This window comes from Pan paniscus, chromosome 19 (genome assembly GCF_029289425.2).
Source record: "Pan paniscus chromosome 19, NHGRI_mPanPan1-v2.0_pri, whole genome shotgun sequence".
Classification (NCBI taxonomy): Eukaryota; Metazoa; Chordata; class Mammalia; order Primates; family Hominidae; genus Pan; species Pan paniscus.
The window spans coordinates 28960073-28980142 of NC_073268.2; the positions used below are offsets into that span (position 1 = coordinate 28960073).

The 20070-nt window shown below is 42.9% G+C and overlaps 1 protein-coding gene and 1 pseudogene across 1 annotated transcript in view; one reads left to right on the forward strand and one right to left on the reverse strand.

Moving 5' to 3' along the window:
* Window positions 1-20070, forward strand: part of SLFN12L (schlafen family member 12 like) — a 72566-nt gene that overhangs the window by 23606 nt on the left and 28890 nt on the right. The gene's annotated exons all lie outside the window — the stretch shown is intronic.
* On the reverse strand, window positions 13963-15707 carry LOC100971577 (TAF5-like RNA polymerase II p300/CBP-associated factor-associated factor 65 kDa subunit 5L; annotated as a pseudogene).

Sequence of the window (20070 nt, forward strand, 5' to 3'; positions counted from 1 at the left end):
ACCAGGAATTAGATTTATGTATACCCCTAATCAAGCTTTGTGAGCTCACTTTCCTCAATGTATTGAACGAGGGAGTCCATTTGCTGACCTGCGAAGTGTCCCTTTCAGCTTCTCGTTCATTTGGTTCTGTTTAGCATCTTCATATCCACCTTCATCTGAGGAACGTATGCTGGCAACCAGGCCTTGCCTTTTTTAATATTCTGAATTTCGCGTGCTTGCCTGACTTAGTATTTCCAAATTTATCTTTTTTCAATGATACAACTCTTTTGTTGATTTTCACTGAAATTATATGATTCTGTCACTACTCTGTAAATTAATCTGAAACTTAACTTTTAAGGTAACCGCGATGATCTACTTGTAAAAATGTTTGCTGCCTTTTGCTTTTATCTTCAATGTACCTCCTAAGTCCTACTTCAACCTGATTAATTTATCCTGTTAAACAATGAAAGTAAGGTGTGACCTTGTGACTGAGGACCTGAAAAGAATGGAGAGGGTGGGACCTCTTATTCTCAAATAGTGACATATTATCTGCAGTCACAGACTCAGTTTCAGAACGACAGTAAGGATACTTGGTGGCATCTGTTGGTACTTGGTGGCATCTGTTGGTACTTGGTGGCATCTGTCGAACTGAGCAGCATTTCTCATTGTACAGATAGCTTTCATTCTGCCTAAAAATCTGTGGGGAGATCCCAAAGACTTTTCCTATGTACTAGGCATTTCATTTTGGTTTACTTACAAACTCTTTTTAAGTGTCATTAACCTTGTTTTTTTTATGGTATAGTGGAAAGAGAAATACAGTTCCAGTGTCTCCCTCTGGTCAGCTGCACAGCCTTGGGCAAGTCACAGTTCATCTCTGAACTTACCTCTAGTATATATAAGTGAACATTTGACTAGGTGACTCACACATTTGAGGATTTTCTCAGATACCTTGTGGGTTTGCCATCCTTATCCCTTAAACAGTACTTTTGATGATGAGGCACAATATCATTTTCAGGGGAGATGACCAGCACAAACATACCAGATAGTCAGTTTTACTAATAGGATCCCAAATCCACCCCAGTGCAGTGGTGACTGGTCAGTGACTGACCAGGCAGTGAAGAAACCTTTTGCACTAGCCCAGATATAGATAGAGGGACAGTCAAAGGCAAATAGAGGAGGGAAAGGGAGCAAGGGGCAAACAGCTCAGCTGGGAAAGAACGGGCCCAGAGAAAGGGGGGTTGGCTGGAGGAGTGAGGGGGCAACTTAGGTTCGGAGAGGGTAGAAACACTATGTCCTTGAAAACTGTAGTGCAATACAAACTTGGTATCACTTGGCTCAAAATAATTGGCTTTGGTCTAATGCTTGAAAAGGCAGTGATATCGTCTTCATTTCACAGTTGATTAAGCCAAGTACATTTTCTTATTTAAATGACAACTTCAGTGCTTTAAAATTAGACACTACCTTTTAAAGCTAGCAGTGTTAAGTTAAAGAAAACAGGCTGGGCACGGTGGCTCATGCCTGTAATCCTGGCACTTTGGGAGGCCGAGGCAGGCGGATCACAAGGTCAGGAGATCCAGGCCATCCTGGCTAACACAGTGAAACCCCGTCTGTACTAAAAATACAAAAAAATTAGCCGGACATGGTGGCGGGCGCCTGTGGTCCCAGCTACTCAGGAGGCTGAGGTAGGAGAATGGTGTGAACCCGGGAGGCGGAGCTTGCAGTGAGCTGAGACCACGCCACTGCACTCCAGCCTGGGCAACAGAGCGAGACTCCATCTCAAAAAAAAAAAAAAAAAAATCAGCTCCTTTTAAAATTCTCTCCCAGAAACACAATTGCCACTTTCTGTTCCCATCTTAAGTTTACCAGGTGATAGAACCAAGTCCCTGTGGTGATGCTGGCCAAATGCTGCTCAGCAGGTGAGAACAGAAAAACAAAACAAAACATAACAAAACCCAGATTTCAGTGGAATGATAAACAGCTTGAATGTTTCCATGTGCTAACGTTGTACACTTACAAAAAAAACTTTGGAAGTGGAAAATATGTATTAGTGCCATGTTGACAATGTATCTTTAGGCAAGGATACATTGTTTGTTTCCACAATTTGTACTTAAAGTGAAAGCACATGTAAAACATAGACTTAGCTGGCCCTGGAATTGCTGTTATGTTTTTTATTTATTTTATTTTATTTAGAGATGAAGTCTTGCTTTGTTGCCCAGGCTGGAGTGCAGTGGAACAATCATAGCTCACTGCCACGTCAAATACTTGGGCTCAAGGGATCCTTCCACCTCAGCCTCCTGCTCCTGAGTAGCTAGGACTATAAGGGCTCTGTGTGTGTGTGTGTGTGTGTGTGTGTGTGTGTGTGTGTATGTTTGTGTGTGTAGAGACGAGGTCTCACCATCTTCCCCAGGCTGGTCTCTAACTCCTGGGCTTAAGGGATCCTCCTGCGTCAGCCTCCCGAAGTGATGCTTTTCTATTAACAGACAACTAGAACTTATGTCACACTTAATTTATGTAAAGTGTGTAAAACCTAGAATAGTGTACATAGTAAATATTTGATTCCTTTTACCCATGAGTAAGTTTATTTTACCATCTTCTTGCCTATCTTTCTGACCTTGTTGAAACAACCTGAGGACCAGAGTATTAATGAAATGTTATTGCAGAAGAGATTATGAGAAAATTGGTATATACTACAAATATCATACAAAATCTTGTAATGTAAGAAATGCAGTTTTATTATCGCTTCAATCTTAATTGTTTAAGTGAATATTAAAGGGATTGGAGAAAAAGAAAAGAACTCTGCATCTTAAAATGTTTTCTACTAGAAAAAAATTACAATTGAGAAATACAATCTTTAGTTAAATGTATACATTACAGTCAAAATAGAATAAGATAAACATGAAAATCAATGTAAAAACAAAAGAGTAGTAAAGTTTAAACAATATTGCATCTTTCTAATATATGCCATTTCTCTCTCTCAACAGTTTGAGTTAAAAAAATAGGAAAATCTGACTAGAACTATGGTCAGTGCTGATGAAGAAGCAAGACATTCAAAGTAACTTCAGGTCAGATATTAGTAGTAATTAAAGAATTTAGGAATCCTTTCTCTTCTTTTTTTTTTTTTTGCTGTGAATTCAGTTTTATTTGGCATAATTAACAGAGAAAATTTTATGCTTCCATAGGAGATTTTGGTTACTGTTTTCCTTTTTTTTAAACTGAGATATAATTGCATACTATATAATTAATTCTTTCAAAGTGTACAATTCAGCAATTTTTAGTACATTCACAGAGTTGTGCAATGATCACCACTATCCACCTCACAAAGAAATGCAACATCCATTAGCGCTCACTCTCATTCTCCTTGTCCAGCCCCTGGCAACGACTCCTCTCCTCTCTGTCTCTATGGACGTGCCTATCTGGATATTTCCTATAATAGGAATAACAGTGTATGACCTTTTATGACTGGCTTCTTTCACGTAACATAAAGTTTTCAAGTTCATCCGTGTTGCAGCCTGCATCAGTGCTTCATTTCTTTTTATGGCCAAATAATATTTCACTGCATGCATACACTACATTTTATTTATTCATTCATCTTGATAGACATTTGGACTGTTTCCACTTTTTGGCTGTTGTGGATAATGCTTCCATGAATATTCATGTACAAGTGCCTGTGTGCACATATGTTTTCAATTCTCTTGGATTTATGTCTAGAAGCGGAATTGCTGGGTATGAACACCATTTCAAATACTGCTGAAATATTGTATTCACTGATTTATGTAATAGTTATTGCTTTGAAAAGATTAAAGCAGAAAGTGGAAGGTGGCTTTTTAATTTGACTTACATGGCTGTTTTGTACTTCCTATCATCTCATTAATTCATGTGGTTCCACTACTTGCTTTTACCTGTTTGGCTTCTATAGGTATGTGAGTTTATGGCTCCTCCATTAAGAGTCTCTATTTTTTGGCTGGGCGCGGTGACTCACTCCTATAATCCCAGCACTTTGGGAGGCCGAGACGGGAGGATCATGAGGTCAGGAGATCGAGACCATCTTGGCTAACACAGTGAAACCCCGTTTCTACTAAAAATACAAAAAATTAGCTGGGCGTGGTGGCGGGCACCTGTAGTCCCAGCTACTCGGGAGGCTGAGGCAGGAGAATGGCATGAACCCAGGAGGCGGAGCTTGCAGTGAGCCGAGATCGCGCCACTGCACTCCAACCTGGGGGACACAGCGAGACTCTGTCTCAAAAAAAGAAAAAAGAGTCTCTTTTTTTTAAGTATTCAATATTTCATTTCAAAATAATAGTATGAGTTTTAATTATGCATTCTACAAGGAAAAAATGAAAGTCCAAATTTTCACTGGAGAAACATTAAACACCAACTACTGTAACTAATTTATGCCTGGCTTTCCCCGCAAATGCTCATTGTCAGAAACCAAAGAGAAAACTTCCCAAATTGCTGTGACTAAATGGGTGGGCATGCAGAAATCCCACACAGGAAGCCCCTCAACAACAGAACAGAAGAATCTCAGCTTTAGTTCTTTAGTTTTAAAAAAGTTTATTCTTAAAAAAGGCAGAGGCTGGCGAGCATCTGCAGTACTTTCAATATGAACAATGATGGAAAGCCAGAAGTACTTAAACAAAACCACCATTCCAATGACATCTTTTGCTCTTTTCTTGATGGATATACAACTGTTTAAGCCTGAGACACAAACGTCACCCTTGGTGCTTCCTCTCCCTCATCCCCTACAGTAATCTAATAACTGAGCTCTTCTCTAGTCCATCCATGCCTCCTTTTCCACTGTCACTACCTTAGTTTGGCTGTCCTAATTGCTCATATAAGACACTGTCATCACATCACTTCCTGTCTTAGCCCTTCTCCTAACTCCAGCCATACTTAATTTCTTTCAGTTCCTGGGATTCCTCACGCTGCTCCTCACTTCTGAGTCTTCAGATAATACCCAGAAATATATATAGGACAAGTCACAGAGCTAGTTTTCAGTAGTGGCCAGAGTCTTAAAATGTTTTATTTTGGTCTACTGTTACAAGATGTCATAATGCTATCTTCCTTAATATTAATTTTTAATGCCCAGAATAATCCCAAACTCTGTATCATCAAAGCTAATAAGGTCAGTATAAATATTATTTTTTGTATTTACAGAAAACTGAAAGCAAATGCAGGCAATATTCCTCAGTTTTATCAGAAGAACTGTCTCCAAGGAAAAGAGAACTGTCTCCAAGGAAAAGAGAAGTTTGAAAATTCAAATATAAATGTAATAAAAATATTTTGGAGAGTACTATAAAATTCTAGAAATTAGGCTGGGCACAGTGGCTCATGCCTGTAATCCCAGCACTTTGGGAGGCCAAGGTGGGCAGATCACGAGGTCAGGAGATTGAGACCATCCTGGCTAACACGGTGAAACCCCGTCTCTACTAAAAATACAAAAAAAATTGGCTCAGCATGGTGGCGGGTGTCTGTAGTCCCAGCTACTCAGGAGGCTGAGGCAGGAGAATGGCATGAACCTGGGAGGCGGACATTGCAGTGAGCTGAGATCGTGCCACTGCACTCCAGCCTGGGCAACAGAGTGAGACACCGTCTTGTAGCAGGATGAGCTGCAGACAAAACCACTCAGACATCGAGTTGTAGAAGGAAGAGCTTTACTCCACCGGGAGCATCGGCAGACTCACGTCTCCAAAAACTGAGCTCCCCGAGTGAGCAATTCCTGTCCCTTTTAAGGGCTTACAGCTCTAAGGGGGTCCACATGAAAGGGTCGTGATTGATTGAGCAAGCAGGCGGTACATGACTGGGGGCTGCATGCACCAGTAATCAGAACGGAACAGAACAGGACAGGGATTTTCACAGTGCATTTCCATACAATGTCTGGAATCTATAGATAACGTAACTGATTAGGTCAGGGGTTGATCTTTAACCAGGCCCAGGGCGCGGCACCAGGCTATCTGCCTGTGGATTTCATTTCTGCCTTTTAGTTTTTACTTCTTCTTCTTTGGAGGCAGAAATTGGGCATAAGACAATATGAGGGGTGGTCTCCTCCCTTATTCCCCCTCTTTGAGAATCTCACTCATTAGTGGGAGTTCTCACTTTCATTCTCACTACCCATGTCTTCTTGTAAGACAGATCGATAGTGATTCATATAGTACACTTGTGCTGAAGCATTTTGGTAAACTAAGGTAGTGATGAAGCTTTTTATCATTTGAAGAAGTATGGGTAGCAAACAAGGGAGCAGTAAGCAGGTTTCTATTACTATTATAACTCCTATTATAAGAGTTTTAAATCTTCTTAGCACTGGGAACCATTTTTCAAACATGGCCCCAGGATCAAATCCATGCCACACTTGCATGGGCACATGTGCCAATTTTGTTATATTTCTAACTATGTCTTCAACTGCTTGCCCTGATCATCTATGTGTAGACAGCAATTAGTAAGGTTAAATTTCCTACAGACCCCTCCTTCAGCTGCTAGCAAGTTGTCAAGAGCCAATCTATTTTGATAGATAGCATTTCTCATCTGAGTTTCTTGCTGGGCCAGAATAGTCAAGGCTCTGCCAGTCTTATTAGTGATTATTTCTAAGATAGCTTGTAACCATATGATTTGGTTGAGTATGTAAATGGGGGTCTGGAATCCCTATGAGCCATCTTGTGCCCAAGTAGCAGGCCCATAATATTATATGATTCTTTCAGGGGGCCGTTCATCATCTTTCCAATTTCCTATAGCTATGCTTCTCTTTTTGCAGGAAGCATAGACAGGGAAGCCCAGGAGTTCGCCTGTCTTTATGGGCAGTAGGAAGAAAGATGGTTTAATAGTGCCAATAACACAACTACCTGCCCACTGGTCGGGTAATTTGGTGTAAGCTCTATGCACACATATCCAGTATAATCCAGTGGGGGCTGTCCAGTCCTGGTGGGACTCTGGGTGGGTCCACACAGTTTGCAACTTTGGGAATTAACTAAATGGATTTTTCTTAGTGTGGTTTGAACTCCACCAGGTGGCTGTTTTTGTAGTACTATTATACAGTTTTTGCCCAAGGCAGCTGAGTCTTCCCACAGGAAGGGTGAAGTCCTTCCCCACTCTTGCTATACAGTATTGTCTAATGATTGAGGCTTTTAGGACCTAGAAGTTATCAGGGTGAGTCTTTTGAGCTGGGAATTTATCAGGAACTGGGTCTGTAGGTACTAATTCTCGGGCTTCCCATGGCCATTGGTCTCCCATTACAGTTCCTCCACATACATAACATGAAGTGACATTGAGAGACTGGGCTACATGCTCGGCTTATTGCAAAAACAAATTTCTTGTTTTTCCTGGAATTTCTGGTACTGGCACATTTAGTTCATCATAGAAGGTTTGAAATACTGGCTCAGGAGAGCATTTATAAACTTCTCCTCAAACCACGATATTTACTCGAGGATCCAGTCCAGCCCCATCAATTTCTAGGGTTACAGCTCCCCATTTTTTCAGCAAGGATCAAGGGGATTGGTTATTACTAGTTCTAAGGGGTTACACTGACCACTGCTACAGGAAGGGCCACTTTCCCTTTCTGAAGGTGGACAGGATTCTTTTTATTTTTTATCCACATAGCCTAAATGACACAAGACCAGTATCTACATTTATTTCCACCCAGTCCTAATTCATGACAAATGTACTTATTTTCTGCCATACAGCCTCTTTCCTAATTAAGAGAACCACATCATATTTCTAACTTATTACTATTAATGACAGCACAGGCATCAAATTTCAAGGTGACTTGTTTGGGTATCCCTTTTTTTTCCTTCTGTTTTGGCTAACACTTTACTCATATCGTTTATGAGCCCCCACCAGTCCTCAGTACTTAATCTTATTTTTAAAACTGTGGTCATGGGAGGCTCAGATGGGTCATAACACACATCATGTTGGTCATTTCCTGGGCTACATACCTTGTATAGAATAGCATTATACAAACAAGTTCTTTTTACAGTCCCAGTACACTTACAATAAGCATAAAATAAGACTGTAGCAACTTTTTGTCCTACCTCAGTGACTTGATATATACACTGGGAACAGTCCTCAGTCTGAGGAAGGTCAGTTGAAGTACTTACTATACAAGTCCAAATTTTAAGGAAAATGAGTCCCATGAAGAGTTTTCTCATGCTTCAGCCATGCGTGGACCAGTTAGCTTCTGGGTGTGACTGGAGCAGGGCTTCTCGTCTTCTTCAGAGTCACTTTACCGGGGTTGGCGAAGCTGCTCCCATTCATGTACTGCTCACAGTCTACTGTTCAAGGGTGGTCTTGGAGGTTGGTCCCACTAGAATAAACGGAGTCCAATACCTCTACACAGTTATGTTCAACTGGGCTTTCTGATACTGGGAGCAAGGTGGCAGGGTTTAGGGTGTTGCAAACCTCAATGGTTATGCAGGGATTTTCACATAGCAAGCTTTGGTACTTGGTTAATCTAGCATTTGTTAGCCAATGATGTATTCATGAAAGTCACCATAGCGTGGGGGGCCTTTAAGTTTAGGTTTTGCCCAAGAGTTAGCTTATCCACCTCTTGTGCTAGCAGAGTTGTTGCTGCCAAGGCTCTTAAGCACAGGCGCCAACTCTTAGAAACTCCATCTAGATGTTTGACGAGGTAGGCAGGCCTCAGCCAGGGCCCCACAGTCTGGGTCAAAACTCCATCTGCCATTTTTTTTTCTCTCTGACACATATAGTGTTAAAGATTTTGTCAGGTCATGTAGCCCCAGGGCTGGGGCCGACATGAGTTTTTCTTTTAACTCATGAAAAGCTTGTTGCTGTTGGTTTTAACAGATGTAGTTTATCCAATCTACATTTTTATTAACTGTCACCCACCGAAATATTGACTCAAATCCTGCAGCTATTTGATTTTGGGCTTTAAATTGATCTGGTATTCCTCATGGGACTTCAATTGCATCTAAATAGATGTGAGAGTTGAAAGACCCATAGGGGGCTTCTCTTGCTTTATGATATCTTATTTTTCCTCCCTCTGGTTGATGAAATGCCAGGGTGAAAGGGATAGCCAACTGGACTAAAGTACAAGTGCCACTCCAGTTATTGGGCACAGTGCCTAGTAAAGGTCCACCAAAATACCACCACACATCTGCTCAGGGATGAACAAGGGCTGACTGATTGATAAGCTCTTGAAAATTCTTAAGCTCATTGCATCCCTTCAGGTCTCCAAAGAAGGCTAAGTTTCCTCCCTGTTGTGAGAGACAAGAAGTGAAATTAGTGTTGGGAGATGGAAGCTGGATGTCCCCTGGGGGCTGACCCACAGGGTGCTGGACTTTGGGATATAGCAGAGGGAGCTTGGCACGACTGATTACTCCAGGCTGTAGAATCCTGGAAAAGAGCTACCATGCAGCCCATGCCTGGTCGACTGGAGGACCACCCCAGTGGAAAGGGGACAATCTGGGCCTCTGGACTGCCATGTGCACAAGCATAACAATTGCTTTTGTTTTATGTGTGGACAGAATATTTGATCCATTTCAACCAGGCATTTGCATCTTGGCATCCTGCTTAATTGCCAAAGTTTGTTTTCAGTCTTTAACGTCTATGATCCTCTAGTAAAATGAATGTATGATTTTAGGAAATTACAAAAACTGGTTGGGGCAGTCCACCCTTGCTCTTTAGTGGTCCACAGAACATTGGACCAACTACAGCATAAAAGCTCTCTATTGGGGGGCAAGACTCCTGGTTGACACTGGGGTTTTTAATCAAAATCTCCCTGGATTAAATGGTCCCAATTTATTAATGCCCAGTCTGAGGAGAGTCAGGAGGGACAGAGGTACTTTTCTGAAGTGGAGAGCTGTCTTTGACTTGGCAAGTCCCCACAGGGTATAACAAGGCAAGCATTAAATGCAATAGTTTGAGGCAAAATTGACTTGGTTATGTTAATAACTAGATGGTCAGAAATAGAGTGAAGAAAGAAGAAAGAGTAATAGAATAGAAGAAGGAGTTAAACTTTTCTTAGCTTTAGTTTGGTAGGGTTTTCTCCTGGGACTATGGCCCACAACTCTGGAGGGGGTGGCGCTTTCTTGGCTCGGGTGTGATGAGTCCATTCCTTTTCTGCTGTATGAACAGCAGTCTCGGTGGATAGCAGCACAAGGTAGGGTCCTTCTCAGGCTGGCTCGAGTTTTTTTCTTTCCACCCTTTGATGAGAACATGATCTTCAGGCTGGTGCGGGTTTACCAGAAATTCTAGGGGTGGTACATGTGCTAAAAGACTTTTAGTTTTGAGGGAAGGGAAAGTGGAAGATAAAGCAAGTATGTAATTATTTTTTAAAGAAATTGACCTTTTGTTTTAAATGTGGGGACATCGGCAGTGGACTTTATAGTCCTTGGTGCCTTTCTACTAAGAAATTTCCTTTAGTACCTATTTTTTATTAGTTTTTAGACCAAAGAAGCCAAACACTATTTTATATTTGACAATTCTTCTTGTATGATTTTTATACCAGATAAGCTAAATTTCACCTTTATATTAGTATGCTATTAATGTTAAAGTTAGTTTTAAGAAACTTTGTAGGCATATTTATTCAATTTTTAATGTCGGACCATTAGGTAAGATTTTTATAGACTCTTTTTAACCTTTTATAATCTTTGTTAAAGAGCAGGTTAGTGCTTTAAGAGAAACCTGTTGTGTTTTTACTTTAATGTCCAGTTCTCAGAAAAACTGGATGATACCCCTTTAACTTTAGCTAATATATTTACACACGGAATTTACACACAACTAACATTTTAAAACTTGCTTAAACCTTTAAAACATTTTTTTAACCCTTTAATGTAGGTAAAAAGTCCACATTCTTATGCCTCCTTATAATCCCTTTACCAAAGGTATACTTTACTTTCCTTATACACCTTGCACAAAACTGTCTCTTCAATAGTTTAACATTCAGGAGGCCTAATTACTTTTAAATTATACAACATTTCTTGCATAAATTCTTTTTCTAACACACTTTTTTTTATAACTTTTTTTTCTCTTTCACGACTTTCACAGACAATTCTTCGACATGCCTCAGCTGTCTGACTTATTACAAACATTTCTTTCTTTAAACAACCGGTTAATTTATTTCAGGACAAGAATTTACCATATAACATTATTTTTGCATAAATTCTGCCCCCCTTTTTTTCCTGAAGATAACGTTCTTTTCCAAAGCAAACTTCCTTTATGTCTGTGGACTAGACTGTCTAAGGCCACAAGATTACAGGTTACTATAATACATGTTACACTGTTAACTTTTAGTAAACTTTACTTTTGTTGAAAACCTTGTAAGTTTGGGATTTCAATTATCCTTTGCTATTAATAAGACCTTGTTTAGTCCAAACTAACTTAGAATTGGTATAGATGGCTTTTTTTTTTTTCCTTCAATTGCCCGGGAGAAACCATCTATCATCCTGTCCTGAAGGGAGTTCCTCCTAGGTCTGGTCGGACCTTTGTATGGTAATTAAGATTTAGATCCCCTGTTGGGAAACCTGCTGGGTTAAGGGAATTTTCAGTGGTTAATGTTAAATCATCGTTTTTTTTTTTTTTTTTCCTTAGGATACTTTTGAACTGGTGAGGTGTGCTCACAATGAGGTTTCCTCTAAAAGTTATTTTTTACTTTCTTCTGTTAGCAAAGCAGTTGCCACTACAGATTGAATGCATTTGGGCCATCCATAGGTTACAGGGCTAAGGATTTTTGATAGGAAGGCCTCAGTGCTTTTGGGATACCCCCTTGTTTACACTGACAACAAAGTGGTATTGGAGTGTTATAGGGTTATGGAGAATACCTTTAATTATCAATTATAGGTTTTAAATTTACCTTGGCTTTTAAAGGAATAGTGTACACTTTTTTTTTCTTAACTACTTGTATATTTCTCTGTCTCTCTCTTTGACTTTCTGTCTCTCTCTCTCTCTTTGACTTTCCTTTTGCCTCTGTCTCTTCCTCTCTCTCTGCCTCTCTTTCTCTCTCTCTCTTCTTGACTCCCTCTTTGTCTCTCTGTCTCTTCCTCTCTCTCTCTCTGCTGGTCTTTCCTTGCCTCTGCCAGCTGCTTATGCTGCTGTTCTCTCAACCACTGTGGGGGGCGGTCTAAAACCAGCTGTAACCAAGCGTTTATGTATGGGAACTGGTCTGGGTGCCCTGGCTTACAAGTTACCTTGTGCCATACCTTTGAAACAAGGGACCTGTCCAGGCTTCCTTCTGATGGCCACCTCTAATGCTGGCCAGTCTAACTTACACAAAGTTTTAAGTTTTCCTGGGGTCATAGTACTCCATAGTCTCCCTTAAATCTTTTCTTGAAAATTTTCCACATATTTCCTAGTGGGGTGGGCTTACTTTGTGCCTGACCCATGCTTCCTTGAGACAAAACACCACACTCACACCTCATGCACACCACAAAACAAAGAACGGGTAAAAAGGGCACACACACACTTTTACAGTTTACACCAAACCAGAATCAAAACCAAAATCAGAGTATCAAGAAATCCAAGCCAGGTCAAAACCAAAACCGAAGTATCAAGCAATCCAAGTCAAGTCAAAAACAAAAACCAAAGTGCCGGTACAGGCACGCTGTGGGTGGTCAGGCCATGCTTCCACTCAAATGGAGTGGGCAAGGTCTAAAGACCAGTCTTACCAAGTTTCAGATGTCCGGACTCCAAGTGCCAGTTCCTCCTGGTGTTCAGCCACCATATTGATCCTCCACGGGGGCCTGCCGTGCTCTGCTCTAATGAGGCATTCCACCAGGGAAAACGCCTACCCAGGAGTGCTCTCAGGATCCATGTTGCTCAAGCTGGCTGGAGTCCCCTGCAGGGATGCTCCACAGGGCAGGCCTAAGCTGCCTAAGGGGCTGCCTAGACCATGTGTCTGTTAATCACCTCGCTTCCCGGTCAGAATACCAAGCAATGTAGCAGGACAAGACACAGACAAAACCCCTCAGACACTGAGTTGTAGAAGGAAGGGCTTTATTCAGCTAGGAGCATTGGCAGACTCACGTCTCCAAAAACCGAGCTCCCCGAGTAAGCAATTCCTGTCCCTTTTAAGGGCTTACAACTCCAAGGGAGTCTGCGTGAAAGAGTCGTGATTGATTGAGCAAGCAGTGGGGTATATGACTGGGAGCTGCATGCACCGGTAATCAGAATGGAGCACAACAGCACAGGGGATTTTCACAGTGCTTGTCTATGCAATGTCTGGAATCTATAGATAAAATAACCAGTTAGGTCAGGGGTCGATCTTTTTTTTTTTTTGAGACAGAGTCTCACTCTGTCACCCAGGCTGGAGTGCAGAGGCACAATCTTGGCTCACTGCAAGCTCTGCCTCCTGGGTTCATGCCATTCTCCTGCCTCAGTCTCCTGAGTATCTGAGACTACAAGCGCTTGCCACTATGCCCGGCTAATGTTTTGTGTTTTTAGTACAGACGGGGTTTCACCATGTTAACCAGGATGGTCTAGATTTCCTGACCTCATGATCCACCCGCCTTGGCTTCCCAAAGTGTTGGGATTACAGGCGTGAGCCACTGCGCCTGGCCAGGTCAGGGGTGGATCTTTAACCAGGCCTGAGGCATGGCGCCAGGCTATCTGCCTGTGGATTTCATTTCTGCCTTTTAGTTTTTACTTCTTCTTTCTTTAGAGGCAGAAATTGGCATAAGACAATATGAGGGGTGGTCTCCTCCCTTAGTTTAAAAAAAAAAACTAGAAATTAAAGCTTCTACGTAGGAATCAGACTCTTTACTGATCATAAGGAAATCCTTGAATTATACTGTCTCGGTTGCAGTAATCAAAAATTCAAAGGCCATACTAACTGGACGCAGACTCAGAAAACAGAAACAGGAAAACAATGGCTTAATTTAGTACACCGAATATTCTTGATATCATTAACTGTAACTTAGTTAGCGTGATATTTTTGATCCTTAATTTTTAAACATCGGATAAAGAATTTTCCATCCAAAGTAACATGAGGCAGAGCTACCTGAATTTCAGTGGTGATAAGACAAAAATATTTTGGCCCACAGCTTTTGCAGGAACACTCTGAAGGAAAGTTAACTCTGTGAAGTTTAATTTCTATCTTCCTTGGCCTACATTTTTTTCTAAGGTAGTGATTTTTCAGTGACCTGAAACCCAAGCTGCGCCTGCCCTTTTCAATGACTAAATGGTTACAAACCAAAAAAGATTGAACACTGACTGACAGGGGAGAGCTAGCAACTCTACTTGCTGTGTTACTTCTCAAAGTGGGGTCTGGGAACACCCTGGGGTACATGGATCCACAGGATACGGACTGGCCTCAGAAAGGCAATACCATCCAGTGTGGTGAGGGTGCAGGGACAACAGTGTTCTCACTACTGCTGCTGAGACTGTGAAATGGTACAACCTTCTGTGGGAAAAGAAATATTCATTACAGTTTACAATGCAGGCCCTTCGACTCAGTAATCTTACTTCTAATTATTTATACCTGAGCAAATGTATGCACACATAAGTGCATATTTACTGCAAATCTCAGCTAAAGTCATTATTAGCTAAAGGTCTTTAATTAGGCTTAGGGTTGTTATCCACATTTCAGATAGTATAAATACTACCATTCATTAATAATGTTAAGTTACGTTGCTAAAAATTGTTTTTACACCTTAGGTTAGGCATGTGCAGGAATTCAATGGCTACAGGTTACATGGCATTAGTCTGGCTTTAGCTATATGATGAGGAAAATTAGGAAGTCCATTCTAAGATATGTCGTGTTTGGTAAGGACATTCTAAGCAAATTAGGAAGGCAGTTGCAGGGAAGAAAAAACGGTATTCACACATCCTCCTTCAGAATATCACAAGCCAAATGGATGCGGGACATGTCTACTTGACAGGACTCTGATTTTAACTTCTTGGATTGTAAGCTCCAAAGTTTTATACAGGAGTTGTCAAACCCAGCAGCAAGCAGCTTGCTATCAGGGGAGATTTCTGCAGTGTTCAACAGCTGCTAGGTGTTATAGAAGCAGATGGTAGTGAGGGAGGGAGACCCATCCTTGACTTGCTTAATGCTCTCCTGTAAGACCTCCAGGGCAGCATCGTTCTGGCAGAATAGGGCTGGGCATATCAGGGGCCTCCAAGTCATTGTTCTCACTGCGGGAGGAGCTGCCACTTGCATACAGCGGTTAGTCTGTTGTCTTGGCAGGCTGCACATCAAGATGAATATGTAAGATGAGGATTTTGCACAGGGCAGTATAGCTGTCACTTTGGAGGTAGTGGATAAGGTAGTTGTAGCTGTCTTCTTGGAGATGGACCACGTAATTGTTATCTAGGAATGCTCGAAGCTTGAAGTTAGATAGGATGTCCTGGATGGTTTGAGTGGTCTGTAGCTGCTCAATGACGCCCTTCTGGCTAGCGTTCTGCAGAAACATTCCATGCAAGCGGCTGTAAAAACTTTCCACTGTACTTTTTGGACTGTTCTGGACCAGGCTGAGATGGAGGCAGACAAAGAGAGGATAAAGGAGAGGCATCACTTCGTGGCTATGCGGGGAATCAGAATCGATGAGAAAATTCCGCAGTCGTCCAAACTGTACTTCATATTGCTGGGGCTCTGCCTGGCGAGGGGCTGCAGACACTATGTCGGCACAATGAGATTCTCTGTGTACTGTGAGATTGGCCGCCAACTCTTCAGCAGTCTGTGGCAGCCGCAGTCCTTGCTTCAGGGGACCGTCTGAGTCCACGTACTGCCAGCGTTTGAGGTAGCAGGACACTGCCATCTGGATCTCCTCGGTACGCACTCATTTCATGACTAAACATCCCAGGCGGTCCCGGCTCCCCACGCCGCCGCCTCCCTGATCGAGATGCTTCCGCCTCCGTCGTCTCTGCTGCAGGTCTCGCTCTGACCGCCGGCTCAGCTGTGTCCTGGAGCCCCGCGCCCCGCCGCCCCCGCAGCCGCTCTGGGCGGCCGCTCTGTGACTCTTTATTTTAATTATTATTATTTTTTAGAGCCAGGGTCTCGCTATGTTGTACAGGCTGGTCTCAAACTCCTGGCTCAAGCGATCTTTCCACCTTGGCCTCCCAAAGTGCTGGGATTACAGGCATGAGCCACTTCGCCTGGCCCAAGAATCCTTTCCTTACTAAGACTTTTCACGAAGATTGAGAGGGTTTTAGTATTATTTAGTAACAAAAATACAAGAGAATCAAATTTAATGCTTCTGAAGTTACACCCTTTGTTAAAATTGTTTCATGAATTCAAGGTTTACACAATGCTTTTGAATCTTCTCCCTGATTCTCCCTGGTGTGAAATAAACATTTTCTTTGAAAATGCAAAGAAGGCATTTTCAAGACTGTCGGATTGCTTTGGAACTTCTAAAATAACTACACTTTATTACCAAGTCAGATGAGTGTATTCATTGCACTAAATAGAACAGTATGAGAATGTAAACGTGGCCTTCCACTAAATTGGGTTATAATGGAAATGAATATTAGCATGCAGTCTTCCCTGCCCAGCCTCCTGAGTAGCTAGGACTACAGACAGTGCTACTAAGCCTAGGTGGCTCGTTGTTTTGTTTTTTGCTTTTTTAAAAAATTATTTTTTTATTTTTATATTTATTTTATTTATTATTATTATTTTTTAGATGGAGTTTTGCTCTTGTCGCCCAGGCTGGAGTGCAGTGGTGCGATCTCGGCTCACTGCAACCTCCGCCTCCCGGGTTCAAGCGATTCTCCTGCCTCAGCCTCCCCAGTAGCTGGGATTATAGGTGTGTGCCACCACGCCCAGCTAATGTTTGTATTTTTGGTACAGACTAGGTTTCGCTATGTTGGCCAGGCTGGTCTGGAACTCCTGACCTAAGGTGATCCGCCCGCCTCGGCCTCCCAAAGTGCTGAGATTACAGGCGTGAGCCACTGCGCTCGGTCTAGTTTTGTTTTTTGTAGAGACAGGAGTCTAGCTTTGTTGCCCAGGCTGCCTAGGCTCAAGCAATCCTCCCACTTTGGCCTCCCAAATTGTTGGGATTACAGGCGTGAGCCACCGTGCCCAGCCTACAGTGGCTTTTGATACCCTGGGAAAACACAGGTAATTATGTGCGCCTACAGAGTTATTCCATTTGTACCATTAGGGTAACATTTTCAGCCATCCTATTTCTCTGGCAAAACGTTTTGGGCCCTCGGTGACTTTTTGCTGAATGGGTGACCCGCTCCCTGCACAAAGCCAAAAGAATCACTGGAGAGCTGAGGGTCTGGGGAGGTGCAAAGAGAAGGCTGAGAAGGCGATCTCACTTTCATACACCTGCAAAGGGAAAGAGGAGCGCTGCACTCTCCCAGTCCTGGGGAGGACAGGAAAATGCTGCCACCGCGAAGACAGACGCCTACTGCATAGGCTTTAAATCCAGCCTGGTTGTGGGGCAGCGCTGGGGCTCGATCTTCCGCCTCGCTCCTTCCAGGGAGAAGGGAAGGGAGTCGAGGTCATGAGGGGAGGGGAGGGAAGGGAAAGGAGGGGCCGGAGGGACTGTGGGGCGGAGGGAAGTCGGAAGAAGGAAGGGTAGGGAGGGAGGGAAACTTGTCCAGGAGGAAACGCGGGGCTTCATTCTCTAATGTGGTAGTGGATGCGCTGGTGGTGGTACACTTTTTTTGTACGTCTGAAATATTTCATAATTAACATTTAATAAATCTTTTTTTTTTTTTTGGAGTGGGTCTCACTCTTGTCGCCAAAGTTGGAGTGCAGTGGCGCGATCACGGCTGATGTAGCCTTGATTTCCTGGGCTCATAAGATTCGCCCACTTCGGCCTCCCAAAGTGTCGGGATTACAGGCGTGAGCCACCGTGTCTGGACTAAGGAATAGTTCTGAACCTCATTCCCCAGGGATGACCACAGGTGGTGTCTCCAGGATGTTTCCCTGGTAACTGGTCACGTCCTTAGTTCCCAGGGCTGCTCTCCTGCTTGCTGTGACAGCCGTTCCGGGGGTGGGGGCGACCTCACTGCGCACCCAGGAATAGGCGAGACCTCAGCATGGGTCTCGGTTTCCTGGTGGGGAATTTAAATGCCCTCGAAGGCGCTGTAGACACTGCCACGTCTTGACGTTTTGTTGTGTGTGTGTGTGTGTGTGTGTGTGTGTGTGTGTGTTTCAAATCAGCTTTCTCCAGCCTCTGTCGCTCACGCTGCACGCTTCAGATTCTGCCCTCATCCCAGTGGGTCTGGGGGTCCTCACCCTGACCAGTTGTTAGTGGGCGCGAAGGACAGCGCCAGTTGGTGTCAGATCCCGGTCTAATCCTTGCCTGCCCCGAAAAGGGTCGAGTGGGCACCAATCTCTGCGGCTCGCAAGCAGAATCGGACTGGTGGGGGTGGGGTGGGGTAGGGAGGTGGGCGCGGGCCTAAGCTTCTGAGCGCCGCAACCCACCCGGGGGAGAGCCAAAGAAGGCGCGGGGAGTAGGGACACCTGCAGCAGGAGTCTCAGGTCCAACGCCGTTGCCCTGGGGGATTGTTTTGGCCTGTGTCCTGGAGATGCCACAAACTGGGCCGGAGACCACGGCTGCCGCCAGTGCACAGAGCCTTCACTCTATTACTTTATATGTTACTGTAAAAATAGCTATATTGAGCTATAATCGACATACATGAAACTGTACGTACTTAAAGTGTACAATATGAAGGAAACTGACCTACCTAGAAACCCTTGAAACCATCACGGCACTTAAGACAATGAACCTATGGGGAGGGCTGTTTAAGGAGAGTGAAGCACTTGCTAGTCCAAAATTGAAGGGGACACCAAACAAACACCACCTCTCAGTGAACAAGATAAACAATATTTAAAAAATCGAAATTAATGCGGCCAGGCGTGGTGGCTCATGCCTATAATCCCATCACTTTGGGAGGCCAAGGCGGGCAGATCGCATGAGCCTAGGAGTTTGAGACCAACCTGGGCAACATAGCAAAACCCCCTCCCTACAGAAAACAAACAAAAATGAGCCAGTGTGGTGGGGCGCCCCTGTAGTTCCAGCTATTCCAGTGGCTCAGGATCATCTAAGCCTGGGAGGTGGAGGTTGCCTTGAGCAGAGATCCAGCCACTGCACTCCAGCCTGGGTGACAAAGGGAGACCCTGTCTCAATAAATAAATAAATAAATAAATAAATAAATAAATAAATAAATAAAATAAATAAAATTAACACAAAAATCGGTGATAAATAAAACATAAAAATGTTAAATAAAGACGGGATCCAACTCTGCTTTTGCCTGGCCCTGCGTCACTCTCCTCACCCCAGTCCTGGCCCTGAACCAGTCCTCCCACCACAGAAGCCCCTCCCTCCCCTGCTCCAGCTTGCTCCCTTCCTGCATTCTAAATCCGGTGACTATATATTGCCTGCTTCTGGATCCTCTCTGCTGTCCCATTGGTCTGCTGGTCTATTTGTGTGCCCTGGCACATTGCTGTCGTATTAGAGATTTATTGTTTTTCAGGGTTGTTCAGCTATGTGTGCCTTAGTGCACTGCCCAAGGCCTCCAGCACAAGCTGCAATGGGAGTGAAAGTAAAGAGTATCCTTGCCTCATTCCTAAAACTCCTGGGACAGTTTTTAATATTTCCTCACTGAGTGTGATTTTTTCAAAGTTTTTATTTTATAAATAATCTTTAACAGATTAAGGATATTTCTTTTTTTCTTAAAAAGTCATTTTATTGATCCTTTACCATACAAAAGTTATTCAAATTACACCCATTTGAAGTGGTAAGATCACAGCTAGAGAACAGGTCACCCTGTAACAAATCTGTTTACAAAATCCACCATAAAAGCTTTTTTGTTTTTTGTTTTTACATTATATTACATATTTTCTTTTTTAAACTAGCATATAACACAAAGCTAAACCGATTAGTAGTTTGCCTACTCCCAATTTTGGGAGAAATACTTCCTTTTTACAAAATCACGTACCCCATAGGAAAATAAATTCCCACACTCTGACAACTGCTACCCGACTTACTCTGCAAGTCATCTTCCTTCAAATCCCTCCTTCTCATACACACGAGTTGTCATGCACACACTGAATTCTTATTTTCTTTTTCCCAAAAGCTTAAGCTTTGAATACTGCAATTTTATTTACAGATCTACACGTACAACAAAAATGAAAAGAAGAACCACAACTAAGAACAAAACCAAAACAAAATAACACTCTTAAAAAATTACAAGCCA